This window comes from Giraffa tippelskirchi, chromosome 4, assembly GCF_054371585.1.
Source record: "Giraffa tippelskirchi isolate mGirTip1 chromosome 4, T2T-mGirTip1v1.2.pri, whole genome shotgun sequence".
NCBI classification, from domain to species: Eukaryota; Metazoa; Chordata; class Mammalia; order Artiodactyla; family Giraffidae; genus Giraffa; species Giraffa tippelskirchi.
In genome coordinates, this window is record NC_137278.1 from 157,597,204 (window position 1) to 157,612,155 (window position 14,952).

The 14,952-nt window shown below is 41.3% G+C and overlaps 1 protein-coding gene across 4 annotated transcripts in view; it reads left to right on the top strand.

Moving 5' to 3' along the window:
• The window catches only part of TESPA1 (thymocyte expressed, positive selection associated 1), a 276,752-nt gene that overhangs the window by 163,293 nt on the left and 98,507 nt on the right, over nucleotides 1-14,952 (top strand). For 2 of the 4 annotated variants that reach the window (XR_014083399.1, XM_081595312.1), the window contains exon 1: nucleotides 14,068-14,164. The exons of the other annotated variants lie outside the window; for them this stretch is intronic. The gene's annotated coding sequence lies outside the window, so the exon portion shown is untranslated. Of the gene's footprint in view, nucleotides 1-14,067; nucleotides 14,165-14,952 lie in introns of those variants that run through there. 4 annotated transcript variants of the gene reach the window in all.

Sequence of the window (14,952 nt, forward strand, 5' to 3'; positions counted from 1 at the left end):
TGGTAAAGAATCCACCTGCAATGCGGGAAACCCCCGTTTGATTCCTGGGTTGGGAAGATCCACTGGAGAAGGGATAGGCAACCCACTCCAGTGTTCTTGGGCTTCCCTTGTGGCTCAGCCGGTAAAGAATCTGCCTGAATGCGGGAGACCTGGATTAATCCCTGGTTGGGAAGATCCCTTGGAGAAGGGAAAGGCTACCCACTCCAGTATTCTGGCCTGGAGGATTGCATGGAGTGTACAGTCCATGAGGTCACAAATAGTCAGACATGACTGAGCGGCTTTCATTTTCACTTTTTTCACTTCCATATGTCAGTTTATGTGTGTGTGTGTGCTCAGTCACTCAGTCGTGTCCGACTCTTGGTGACCCCATGAACTGTAGCCTGCCAGGCTCCTCTGACCGCGGGATTCTTCAGGCAAGAATAATGGAGTGGGTTGCCGTTTCCTCCTCCAGGGGATCTTCCTGACCGTGTCTCTTGCATCTCCTGCACTGGCAGGTAGATTCTTTACCACTGTGCCACCTGGGAACCCTCTACATATAGGGTATATAAGTGAATCTTACAGAGAATCTTGCCCACTGCCACACAAGTAATAAATATTAAAAGCATCACTGGAACCCTGGTCTAGCTCTGAAGTTTAGTCTAAGAACTTCTATGCATCTTGTTAGCTTGAAGATTTACTAAGAAATTTGTTCTGTATGGTCTGCTGTTGTGCTTTTCATATGCCTCAGAGAAAAAGGCAAAAAATAGTATTTCATAGAAATATTTGATCCCTTTGGTTAATGTGTAATGCAAATTTGAGGGAGAAAATAAATGGGGACAAAATATTCCACTTTCAGATGAATTGCTGCAGATAAGTTATAAGAATTGCAACTTTACGAGATGTTGAGAAAAATAGTAGAGGGAAACAGAAAAGTGAAATATAACTGACCCTTAAATAACATGGGTTTGAACTGTGCAGATCTAATTATACATGGATTTTTTTCCCAATGGATAAATTGGAAAATTTTTGGGGAATTGCAGCAATTTGAAAAATCTTACAAACTATATAGCCTATAAATACAAAAAAATTAAACTAGATGTGTCATGAATGCATAAAATATATGTAGATATACACAGAACCTACAAAATATATTAGTGGACTATTTATGTTATTGATAAGGCTTTCAGTCCACAGTAGGCTTTTAGCAATTAAGTTCGGGGAAAGTCAAAAGTTATATATGTATTTTTGAACTACACCAGGGTCAGCACCCCTAACTCCAGCATTGTTCAAGGGTCAGCTATGATTGTATGTAGGAAGTACAGTGAAAAGAACACTGTTATGAAAGTGAATGATCCTGGATATGGCTTTGTCATCCAATATCTAGACCTGGGGTCATGAACACCTTCCAAAATATCTCATAAATTTATCCTACTCATCAGGAAAATTGAAGGAAGTAAACCAAATGAATTTGCAGTTAATCTAGATATATAATTACATTAGGTTCTATTCTATTTTGTTCTAGTGTTCTCCATTATATTATAATGATTTAGACAGGGAACTTAGAAAACCTTGACTATATGTATTAAGCACTATGCAGATAAATTTTGAGAGACTGAAAGCAAAGATAGCAACATTAACAACTGTTTCAAATACATTGAGGGGGCTAGAAAATAAGGACTTATTTTACTTATTCCTTTCAGACTTAAGAGGAATAAAGGAACTAATTCCAATTAAAATATTTGAGGTTAGGCATCTAGGTGGAGAGACTGGATAAAAGGTAACTGTGCAGAAAGAACAAAAGCCCAAAAGAAAGAGAGGAAGTCTGGATTGAAGGAAAATCAGTTTATTTCAGATTTGTCCAATACCTGTAGATCCTATGTATCTGTCCCCACCCTGGCTCCTCTGGATGAAAAAGTGTTGCAGTATGAAAAGAGAGAGAAACACCCTCACTCCTGGAGCTTTTGAAAAACAAAGATAAATAAAGGAGGTTAGATCCTCATCTGAGTCCGATTTTCTGCAAAGCTGACTGCATCAAATGCTAATCCTTCAGGCCTTAGGGGGCTGCCCTACTCAGTCTATGACCCCTAATCCCCTCTTATAGGTCCCCTAGAGTAAGTGATACTGTGCTAAGTGCCCGGATGGGACCCTGGCCACATCTGGTCCCAAGACCCTCTGCTCTGCATTGAAATAGAAGGATGGATAAACAATTTGGAGTTTGTCTTATTCTCTCTTTGAAGGATGCAACCTTATTACCCAAAGTGCTGAGCTCCTGACTCAATTAGTCTGCTAATGTGATTATATGCTAATCTAGGTTTTATTTTGCATCTGATTTTCATGTTATTTGCTTGATTTTAAAATAGAAACCCTCCTGTGTGTGGTTCCCACTCTCTAATACAGTGCATGAATTCTTTCTTACTGTCTGCATGAGCCAGGTGTTCTACAGTTTGTTAGATAGGTCTAATGTGAGAGCCTCTGTAAAGACATAGGTCCAGCTCTCTTTTTCCACATTTTATAAATTCTCAATATATTAACAGTTCAGTCCCTAACACAAATGTGTCCACTGAAAGATGAAAGAAAAGTTTTAGCCACTTAAAAAAATTTCTCCAAAGAAATCGAGATACATGATAATGAATTATGAGTGACTTTTATAGACATTTTTAAAAATTTTGCTTCTCTATTTTTAATAACTTTGACTGTAAAAGTAATAAGCACAGCAAATATTTAATTATCACTTGCTTTACAACACAATATTTGCACAAAAGATCTTTGAGGAAGATGCAATTATCATATTTGCTTTAAAAATAAGGAAACTGAGGCACAGAGAAGTTTTGTATGCCCAATATCATAATACTAGTATGAGACAGAACTGGGATAAAGTATGCTTTTATTACTTGCTTACTTAAGGGTAAAAATAAAATATCTATGTGTAAAGAATATTGCCACATTGCCTTATAGATGGATGAATATTGAAACCATCTTAAATTCTAATGGAATTTCAGGAAAGCCGTATATTGCAGTGGGACTCCACAAACTTATACTTTAAATTATAACATTTCAGGTTAGAATAATTATAATTGGGTCAAGGGACAAGGGTCTTCTCTTCCATGCTAATAGCATGGAAAAAAAACATTTTGCTTTTTAAAATTCACTCTATTTTTTAACTGGCTTGCTCAGTGTTCCCTTTGGAAAAGGAAATTAAGCAAACCAGGAAAGTAGGGTAGCAAAGAGATAAAAGAACAGAGGAGACGATCTTTCTCAAGTTTGTATTTATTCTCTCATAAGCTTGTATTTAATGAACATTATACACTAATTAACAATGGGGTCAGGGCAAAGGATATAGAGATTAGTGCAGGGGGGAGTCCCTGAAATCAAAGAGATTTAGCACAGTAAAGATGATAAGAAAAATGAGTGAAAACAAGAACACAAATGTCTCTAATGCAAGGCAAAATAGAATAGCTTTGCCTGGGAGAGTTGAATAGAGCAATGGAAGTTTAGGAGAAAAAGAAAGATCACATCTCTCTGAGATTCCTCTAAGGTACATCCTTAGGAAATGCCAGAAAGCTGTACTTTGAAAGATGGGTACAATTTTGGACTACAGAAATAAAGGAAGAATGACTATCTCTAAGGCTCTTTGGCAGAATTTTTGGATTCCAAGAGAATGAGATGTTTCCTGAAACCCAAAGGACAGGCTATTCCATTGCCTAATGCTTTACCATTTAGAAAGAGAGGGGAGGGTGAGAGGTGAGGCTCCAGGAGTCTTCAAGAGGAAAGAGTCAAAGCCATAAAGATTGGGTATGCCTGGGCTCTAGCCAAAAAATTAGGGTAAGAAAATCAAGCAAATCTTTCCTTACTCTGGCCCTGTCCCGAAAAAAAGACGAAATCTAAAAATACTTTTATCCCTTTGAAAAAATCATTGGTTTGAGTTCTGCTCCTCCCTCATTGTGTTCAGTCAGGTTTTGCCCAGCCTCTAACGGCAGACCCTGCTTGCACAGATGGGGCCTTTCAACCTAGCCTGAGTTTCTATTCTCTGGCTAGCACCATACTCCAGCCAACACAAAACTCCCTTCCAATTGTAATTGAATCCACACTTTTATAGTTCATTACCTCTCTGATAGATTAGGTTAGATCAGGCTGAAGCTGTGGCCAGTTCAGACATTGCCCAGGTTGGAGCACAGAGAATAGAAAAGGGGAAGGGCTGAGTCAGAGAGAAGGTACCTTAAGAAATGATCTATCTTTCCTCCCAGCCATTAACACATTTCTCTCTGCTCCAACCTTCCCCAGCTCATGACCCTGCCCAGAATATACACACATTCACCCTTTAGGAATGAAAGGTTGAGACTCTGTAAAATCAGAGATGGAAGGAGATACGTGGGACCTAAAGGTCATCTAGCCACAGCCATTTTGCTCTACAAATGAGGAAACTGAAGCCCAGGTTGGAAAGGAAATTACTCAAGCCAAACAACAGAACCCAGGTGTAGTGGCCTTGGAAATAGGCTACTGGGATCTTCTGTAAAAGAGCCTATGGTAGTGGGCATCGTTGACTCTAGATCCACCACCAGGGATGCCACGTTACATGTGTGGTGCTCCTAGTTAATGAGTAAGCAAAAGACAGGCCCCGCAGCATGCAGGATTGCTCCAACAGGCCATTTGGGCTCAGGGATTCATGACTGAACCAGCCAAAACTTTCTCATGACTACCCTGCACCCAGAGTCTCTTCCTGCACAGACTGCTTCCTTCCCCTCTCCTGTCATAGATATCAGACCTGCATTACAGTCTGAGGGATTTCTCTTCCTACATATGTTCCCTCCCCTTAATCTTTCAGAGGCATCTTTCTCTGCCCCCAACTCTCTTGCTTGTTTAATATAATATTGGCATCTGCTTTTGAAAGATTTCAAATGAACATATGTGGTCTCTTGGCTTACAGTTGATTGATACTGTCTTCCCCACAGAAACATAATTACGTATTTACTCAGTGGCACTGTCATAAGAAGTTTCCCCCTATCGACTTGTTTGAAAATAATCTTTTCTTATTTTATGGGTTCTTTCTTGGAGTAAAATTCTCTAGAGAGTCATGAGGGTCTTTAGTTTTTTCTCTTTTCCCAGGGTCACATGAGGCATAACTGCACACAAGTCCCCCCTAGACACAGGTGGAAGGACAGTAATTGTTACACCCCTTCCACCATCACTGCCTTAAATTATGCAAGAGCATTAATCAGAGATCTCATTGGGTTCTTTTCTGGAACTATTTCAGTCAGCCGATTTCATCCCTTTAAACTCCATATTAACACACTGCCTTCCAAAGAGCACTGCCCTGATTGCAATTATTGGAGGGATTGGGCCAGAATTTAAAGAAAGGATTATTCCTGGACAAATTCTGATTAAAATGGGCTCCCTCAACCTCAGCTGAAAAGATTAATAACTGTCCAATCTCCTACAGCCAGCAAGTCTTCGTCAATAACTCCCAATCTCTCTACTGTGAGTTTATCTGCCAAGGATTAAACTGAAAGGCTGCTCCCAAAACCAGTATTAAAACTACCGCAAAATATAGCCCTCTGGTTCCTGGCAGCTGTTGAGTTCAAAGTGAGGGAGCTAGAAATCTCTTTCCAGCTGGGTCTGGAGGGATGGGAGTGGGAGGTAGGGTAGGGAGGAGAGTAAAAGTGATAGTCTGAATTAGGTGTCTGGAGGGACAGAAGTTGTCATTACATACTGGAAACAATCAGAAAGGTCAGAAAAGCTCCATCTTCACATTGTTTTAAATGGAAAACATCCCAGCCCAGTGGAAAGAATAGGAACATGCTTGCTCAGTCACTTCAGTCATGCCAGACTCTGCCACCCCAGGACTGTAGCCTGCCAGGTTACTCTGTCCATGGGATTTCCCAGGCAAGAATACTGAAGTGGATTGCCATGCCCTCCTCCAAGGGTCTTCCCGACCCAGGGATCAAACCTGTGTCTTTTATGTCTCCTGCATTGGCAGGCACCTTGTCATTATAGACTTGTCTGAGTTCAAATTCAAAATCGGCCACTTGTCACTTATGCCTAGTTTTTCATCTGAAAGGGAAATAATACTGACCATGTCACTTGTCTCACACTGAGAAGAAAATATGATTCATTTGCTCTATTTCAAGAACTGTAACCTGCTTGTGGGGAAAAATGGGACACTGAAATTTACCAATATCTGTTTTTCTGTCCTCACCTAGAATGTAAGGTGAAACTGGGTATAAAATAGTTTAGCATCCCTCACAGCTATGCATGGTTAGGCAACCAAGTTCAGGTCACTGGTGTATGTACTCCAAGAGCAAGTTTGTGTCCACCTTGTCTTCTCTCTACCCACACCTTCTTCCCCACGGCCTATCCTTGCTTCTGGCTGGAATGTGACTATAATGGCAGGAGCCAGAGTAACCATCTTAGAGATGAATAAAAGCTGCATGTTTAGAGACTCACAGGCATAGAGAACAGATTTGTGGTTGCCAAGGGGGAAGAGGGGTGGGGGAGAAGGATTGAGAATTTGGGATTAGCAAGAGTACTGGAGTGGGTTGCCATTTCTTTCTCCAGGGGATCTTCCCAACCCAGGGATTGAACCTAGGTCTCCCACATTGCAGGCAGACACTTTACCATCTGAGCCACCAGGGATGCTTGGGATTAGCAGATGCAAACTATTAGATACATGTATAACTGAATCACTTTGCTATACACCAGAAGCTAACACAATATTTTAAATCAACTACATTCAAGAAATATTTTTTTTTTTAAAGCTGCATTTTTGGATGGCAGAAAAACAAGAGAGAAGGATCCTGAGTCCTTGAAAACTGTGTAGTTACGTTACTATTCCTGGTCACATTTCCTAGACTTTTTGTAAAGGAAAAATAACCTTCTATCTTAAGTCACCAATATTGTGGATTTACTTGGTACAGTAAAAACGGATATCCTAACCACTATACCACTCTATAAATACAAATTATTATTACCTTGTCATTACTATTCCAGTAGCTGCACGTGAGCATGGGCATCGCAAAGCCCAGTGATCTACATGGGCCTGAAGTACAGTCCCAAGTTTTAGGCTCTAAGCTCAACATCTTCCATCAGCCAGAACTGTTTTCATTTTATATTTTTTTATTTCATTTTTTTAATTTTATCTAGTTTGATCCAAAGAAACCACCAACAGTATTATTTTGAAATGGCTCTGCATCCTAAGTATATTCACTTAGGTAAGGACTAAGGTGAGGACTGCCAAATTCCTCCACTTCAGTCTTCATCTTACTTAAGCTCTCCAGAGCTTCCTATTTTCAGAAGTGGTTGAGCCCTTTAATTCACAAAATCCTCTTCTTTCTTCTCTCATTTAACCACATGTCTCTTTCCTTCTCCCTCTATCCTCCATTAGCAACAAGCCTTGCAAATATTTATCCATTTTCTTCTCCCTCAATGCATTTTTTTAATCTGCTAAATGAATAGCCTAGGGTCTAAAACCCTAGAAAATATTTTTCAACTTTATCATCACTGTTGTTCTTACCAAAACTGCACATTCCAGAGTAGTCATGCCTACTAAATAAGAATTTAAGGTCTTAGTCCTAAATTCTGCATGTTAGCAAGCTCTCCTACCCTTCCCTCCAACTCAAGCACATACCAAGCAAATCTGATGTGTACTAAAATTTAAGCGCTACTAAGCTCTCTGACAGAGAAGGCAATGGCACCCCACTCCAGTACTCTTGCCTGGAAAATCCCATGGATGGAGGAGCCTGGTAGGCTACAGTCCATGGGGTCGCTAAGAGTCGGACACGACTGAGCAACTTCACTTTCACTTTTCCCTTTCATGCACTGGAGAAGGCAATGGCAACCCACTCCAGTACTCTTGCCTGGAGAATCCCAGGGACGGTGGAGCCTGGTGGGCTGCCGTCTATGGGGTCACACAGAGTCGGACACAACTGAAGCGACTTAGCAGCTGCAGCAGCAGCAGCAAGCTCTCTGAAAAATCTCCACAAAGTACTTCCCATTTTCCAGCATCTAAAAATAAATATTCTACTGAACAATCATAGGGGGAAATTATTGCAGTATTACGGCAGGGAAGAGAGTACGAGAAAAGAATATGGAGTGGAGAAGCAGGTTCGATTATGAACAAATCTGAAATTTTTGAGCTCATTGAGTCATATCTAATAACTCTTACGTTATAAAAGTCCCTCCTCCCACCTAAATTTACTGACTCCTTTGGGAGATTAAACTTGTTCCTTTGCTGTAGCCATTAGAACTAACTGAGAACAACAGGTTACTCTTTGGGCTTTAAATGAGCAAAGAGTGGCTTTCAGGCCAAGGGATGCAATGGACAGAGAGTAGGGATACCTCCTGGACCTGTCCTCAGAGGCAGATGCTATTTCCTCTGGAAGTATAGCACGTTTGCTGGCAAAGGAAATCTCCCTCCAGGGCAGGCAAGGAAGAACAATAGAGCCACGTCACCACCCACCATCTGTCGTGAAAACAGACACCAGCTGACAGAGAGGGAAGCTCAAAATCCTGCTCCCACCCCCACGCCATCATCAGCAACCTCACTGCCTGACCTCCTAAGATGGGGGCTGGGAAAGACGAGGTAGGGATTAGCCTGCTGGGCCTGTAGGGATCAAGTTCGGGGTCACCCTGCCCAGATCACTGCAGTCCTCTCATCAGTCCCTTCAAATCATCAAATTGTCACTCTCCTCTGGGAGAGAAAGGGGAAAACCATGGCAGATAAGCAGAGATCAGTGTCCTAAAGCCCAGAAAAGCAGTTTGGTTTCTGTGTGGCCAGTCTGCCCTGTCTTTGGATATCCAAGGCCTCAGGGGGACACAGAGACATGGGAAAGGCAACATTGGATAACTGACAACAAAAACAATTTAACACCGTCAAAGCAGCAATCAGACAAAGAATGGAGGGGAGTATAAGTAGAAGTCCCAGGGTAGAGGTGGCTTCCTAGTGAGAGGGCATTCAGAGCTGCTCCTGAAGGAAAAGGCTTGATTTTTCCATGAATATTTTATGCATTATTGTGCAGTGACTAGAGCCAGGAGTCCTAGGTTCTGCTATGACTTAGGTATGGCCAAAAGCGAGTTCCTTCCTTGTTAAAGAACTAGGTCTCCATTACAATAAAATTATGAGGTTTGACAAGGAAAAACTCAAGGTGACTTCTCTGATTCATGAGTGACACAGGCAAAAGCTCAGATAGAAATTTCCATAATGTAGAATATACAATTGAGGGCTCTGAGATAGGGCCTGAGTTGCCAAATCTTAAGAAAAGGGGATAATTTCAGTCCCCTCCTCCCAGTACAACAGTGCTGTGCCATGCTTAAGTCACTCAGTCGTGTCCAACTCTTTGCAACCCCATAGACTGTAGCCACCAGGCTCCTCTGTCCATGGGGATTCTCCAGGCAAGAATACTGGAGTGGGTTGTCATGCCTTCCTCCAGGGGATCTTTCCAACCCAGGGATTGAACCCAGGTCTCCTGCATTGCAGGCGGATTCTTTATGGGCTGAGCCACCAGGGAAGCAACTGTGCAACACTTTAATTTACAAAGCATTCTCTGATCCAATGAGATTAGATCCTGCACTGAAGTAGGAGATGGATGGGCTCCAGGATGGACATTTATAATCAGCCAGCCTCCTCTTTGCATTTCCTGACTCAAGAATAGGTGGGCTCCAATTGAGGAATTTACAACCAGCCTCCTGTTTGCTCTCCGAAATGGAAGTAACAACAGAAACAGGTTAAATAGTCAGTCTTTGTCTCTTGTAAACATCTCAAGGGAATAATCATGGCAAGGACAAAAAGAGGCAAAAACCTGTGTGAGTAAAGGATAAGGGAGACACTACACATATGCAGAAAGACACTATGCATGTAACAGGAAAAAAGAATCCAGTAAATGTAGATAGACAGATGGGCGGACTCAGGGAGAGTCACTGAGTTGCACTCTCCTCCTGCATTGCAGGCATCTTGACTGTCAAAAGTCAGAGGATAATTCCAGGCCGTAATGAGTCCTGCTCCTTCCAGAAGCCTTCACATCAAGATCCACCTTGGTTAAGTTGTGCGTACACGCCCCAGGGGAGGCTCCTGAGATAAATTAAGGGGTCGGGGAGGGGACAAAGCAAGATGATTGGCCTGAGAAAAGACCAAGGCCAGGAAAACTGCCCCCTTATAAAGAATTTAAACTTGCCAAAGGTGCTACTATCTTTTTGAGCCCGCCTGTGTGCCTTTCCGCATGTACTTTTCTTTTCAATAACCTTTTTATTCTACTCTTTACCTTCTGCCTCCTCGACTGAATTCATTCTTGACTAGGCAGGCAAGGACTAGGAATCCCAGCCCTAATTGCTGGCCCTGTGGTTCAGTGGTTAGGACTCCCATTCTGGGAGACAAAGACCTTGTTTCCAGCTACAGCTTGCTGCTGCTTGTGGCAAGCTGCCATTTACTGCCATGTGCATCCAAAATCAGCACTAGACTTCTGAAGGAGCCGGAACAGGTACTGCTATTTTCCTCTGTCCTAATGAGCTCAGGTGGCCTCGATCCACAGCAGCTTGAAACAGGGTTTCAGTTCCTGGCCAGAGATTGAGGTCAAGTCGTGGTAGTGAGAGCACCAAATCCTAGCCACTGGACAGCCACTTGTCAGTGACATGGTCCTGGCCCTTCAGCTTTGCAAAAAAAGAATTCCTACAAGACAGAAAGTAGTGAAATAAGTGAAGTATTTATTAACAGGAAAAAAGAGTCCAGTACATGTAGATAGACACATGGGCAGACTCAGGGAGAGTCGCTGAGTTGCACTCTCCTCCTGCATTGCAGGGATCCTCTCTACTGTCCGAGCCACCAAGGAAACCCACACACCTACAGGGCATTTCTTCCAGATTTTTTTTGGCCCATCATTTTGATTTTCCTGGTTCAGAGTCCATATTTGATATATCTTAGGATCTTCCCATGTGTGCATGGACATCTCTTAGCCAAGATGAATTCTACTGAAGAGGCCTATTGGTAGTGGCATCAGTTAGCATCACTCCCCTTTTCACTGCCAAGAGGCTTTTCTGTGCATGCGTAGTGCATGTATAGTCCAGGAGGTCTCCTGACTTTGAGAATGAGAAATATGTGGTTTCTTATCATCTGTGTGGGCAGGGCCCAGCATCCTCTCTCAATTGTCCTGATATTGAATCTCCAATAGCTTCACCCTGAGAGGGCCATCTACCTCTTGCCTCACTAAAGAATGCTTTTGTTGTTGTTGTTGTTGTTCAGTCTCTCAGGCACGTCTGATTTTTTGCAACCTCATGGGCTGCAATACACCAGGCTTCCCTGTCCTTCACCATCTCCCAGAGCTTGCTCAAACTCATGTCCATTGAGTCAGTGATGCCATCCAACCATCTCGTCCTCTGTCATTCCCTTCTCCTCCTGCCCTCAATCTTTCCCAGCATCAGGGTCTTTTCCAATGAGTTGGCTCTTCACATCAGGTGGCCAAAGTTTCAGCTTCAGCATCAGTCCTTCCAATGAATATGCAGGACTGATTTCCTTTAGGATTGACTGGTTTGATCTCCTTGCAGTCCAAGGGACTCTCAAGAGTCTTCCCCAACACCACAGTTCAAAAATATCAATTATTTGGTGCTCAGCTTTCTTTATAGTCCAACTCTCACATCCATACATGACTACTGGAAAAACCATAGCTTTGAATAGATGGACCTTTGTTGGCAAAGTAATGTCTCTGCTTTTTAATACAATTTATATTAAAAATGAATTATATAAGGTAACAAAATGTTTTTAAAAGTGAATTATGCAAGGTAACAAAAATGCACGGAGCTAATGCTATTATTAATTATCAGAATAAATTTGGAAAAATATGTCCCCTTTCTGGGATTCAGCACTGTAATCTGTGAAATAAAGGAGTATAATTAGCTCCTAAGATTCCAAGAGAATTAGGATAAATACTCCTTTATTTTGTTCACCACCACTGTGAGTCATAGCAGCAACAGATCACCAACTATCTGTTACACACATTAGTTAAATTAATTGTCATAATAGCCTTCTGAGAGAGGTACTGATATTGTACCTGTTTTAAAGATGAGAAAATTGAGTCACAGAAATGTTATGTAACATGCTTAAGGTCCAAAAGGAAACAGTCAATGACAAATATAGGATTCAAATCCAAGAGTTCTGATGCCAGAACCAATGACAGTGCTCCAAAGTTGATTTCGCATAAATGAACATCCCTCTGCCTCCTAATTTTCTGGTTTTACTAGGTTTTCTGCCTGAATGTAATTGACCAAAAACATTCACAGTGAGTCTAGGATGGTCTACTTTGATGTATGTAGCATAAGATGTGCCTCAGGGCTTGACCATAACAGCAGTCACACCTGATCTCGCCTCCTCTATGACTGTTCAGTCTTAAAGTCTGGTGTGGTCCTTACTATTTGTCAGAGAACTTAGTTATCTGCTTCGTGATTTTATGCTAGTCCTTGCCATGAAATGCGTGCATATTCACACGCATGCGTGTGCGCACGCGCACACACACACATTTTAAAAGGGAAATACATTTTATAGAAGTGAAGCATGTTCAAACTCCTAAATTAAAATATCTCAGTCAAAATGTGAGAACCAAAGATAAATGTGAGAGAAGACACCTAGCACACAGGCCCTGATAGTAACTGTAGTGCACCCTTGCTGCCCACAGATACTCGGGATCAGCAGGGCCTGCATGGGAAGAGTCCTGGAACCTTCAGTCTGGACCCAGCTCTCCCACTCATAATGTCTATGACCCTTAATTAATAACCTCAACTCTCTGTGTCTTTTTCATCCCTAAGGTATCCCCTGACCCTAAACCACTTGAGACACCCAATATATTCCCTCATGGGAACCCCTTGATGGAGATGGGAGGTGGGGTATTATGGCCTGGAGGAAGTTATTGTCATATCAGACCTGTGACATATCAGATCTGTGGGGCAGTGGCTTGTCCATACGAGGAGAGAAATCCAGGACTGAACACTTAGGCATGGTCAAGGAAAGCTAGAGACCAGGAAAAGATCACCATGGGTCAGAGAGCCCAAAGTCTCCAGTCAAAGTTGAATTAGCAATCCTAAACTAGGTAAACTGACAGAAGTTAAAGGAAAATAATTATTTACAGTAGGTAAAGGGGAGAAGAGAGAAAAGATGATTATAAGTATGCATAAGATAAAATGACTCCAAAAAACAAACAAAAGGAATCCTGAAACCATCATTAGAAACAGAGAGGTAATACAAAGTTTCCCTAAATACTAGAGCATTATGTGTAGATTGCTTTTGATTTCACACAGACACACACACATACACGAGTTATCTGCAATCAGCATTGGAATATAAGTTTTTCTTTTTACATTGTACATTTCTGTATTTGAACTGTTTACAATAAAGTGTAATGTCCTAGACCCTAGAAGACCACACAGTTGTAAGAAAACTTTAAAATGATCTCAAATCATTACAGTATCAAAAAGAAAACAAAGTGCATGCTAAGTCACTTCAGTTGTGTCCAACTCTTTGTGACTGTATGGACTGTAGCCCTCCAGGCTCCTCTGTCCATCGGATTCTCCAGGCAAGAATACTCAAGTGGGTTGCCATGCCCTCTTTCAGGGGACTTCCCAACCCAGGGATTGAGCCAACATCTCTTATGTCTCCTGCATTGGCAGGTAGATTCTTTACCACCAGTGGCATCTGGGAAGCATAAAGATTGAACTGATATTCAAATGTCCAATGATTCAATCAAGATTATAGACCTAAAATTTATCATAACCAGTGTTAATTCTAAGGGTGCAAACCTCAATTCCACTTCTCCAGTTTTATAAAGAAATGATATAATGATAAGAATCTTTTGAAAAATGTCAATTCAAAAGAAATACACATGTCATCTGGAATAAAGCACCTATAGTCAAGGTTGTTCAGAAAAGAATGAAGTAAAGTGAAGTGAAAGTCATTCAGTCATATCAAACTCTTTGCGACCCCATAACTGTAGCCTGCCAGGCTCCTCTCTCCATGGAATTCTGCAGGCTAGAATACTGGGGTGAGTAACCGTTTCCTTCTCCAGGGGATCTTCCCAACCCAAGGATCAAACTCAGGTCTCCCTCATTGCAGGCGGATTCTTTACCATCTGAGCCACCAGGGAAGCCATAAATATAGACCAGGAAAGAGGAAGCTGAGAATGAAAGAAAGTTTGAGAAAGAATATAAATAGAGAAGGGTAAGTCACTGCTTGGTGAAAACATAGTAATATTGACAAGTATCAGAGAGAAGACAGAATGCCACTCCTGATGGCTCCACCAAGGAAATAGTCTGAAGAATATGGAAAAATAAAAATTTTGAAGATGAAATTAAAGTTCATAATAGAAGAAAAGACTAAGAGAGCACTAGCTTGTGTTAAATGAACTTGAGCCTCCAGACCTAGACAAATGGTCCCATCATGGAACCAAATAAAGTGTAAAATCTGATTGGGAAACTGATCTTTACTATATTTAAGGAACTTTGGCTATGAGATGATGCTACCACAGTCTTCATAAGAAAAAAAAAATGTCTGCCATCCACAGCTCGTGAACCTGCCTCTATTCTAGAATAATGTTGAAAACTGGACAGCATGGCTCACAGCTCCCTTTTCCTTTTACCCTGTCTGATTCAATATATTTCTTGGGGCAACAGCTGAAGAAACCATTATGCTGGATTCAAATAGGCAATAACCATTTTTTGTTTTACTAGCCCACTTTTATTTCACTTCAAAGAGAATAAAATACAGCCAGGTCTCTGAGAACATTTTTTTTCCTAATAGAGAAGTCTACATAATTTAAATAGCAATGGGTCAAATTAACACAGTTTATTAAAATTTATGTATAAAAAATTCCTAAGTGAAAAAAATAATTCTTTTGATAAAATGAACAACTTACTATAGAAATAAATTGGGAGTTTGGGATTAACATAAACACACTACTGTATATAAAATAGAGAAACAACAAGGCCTACCGTATAGCACAGGGAACT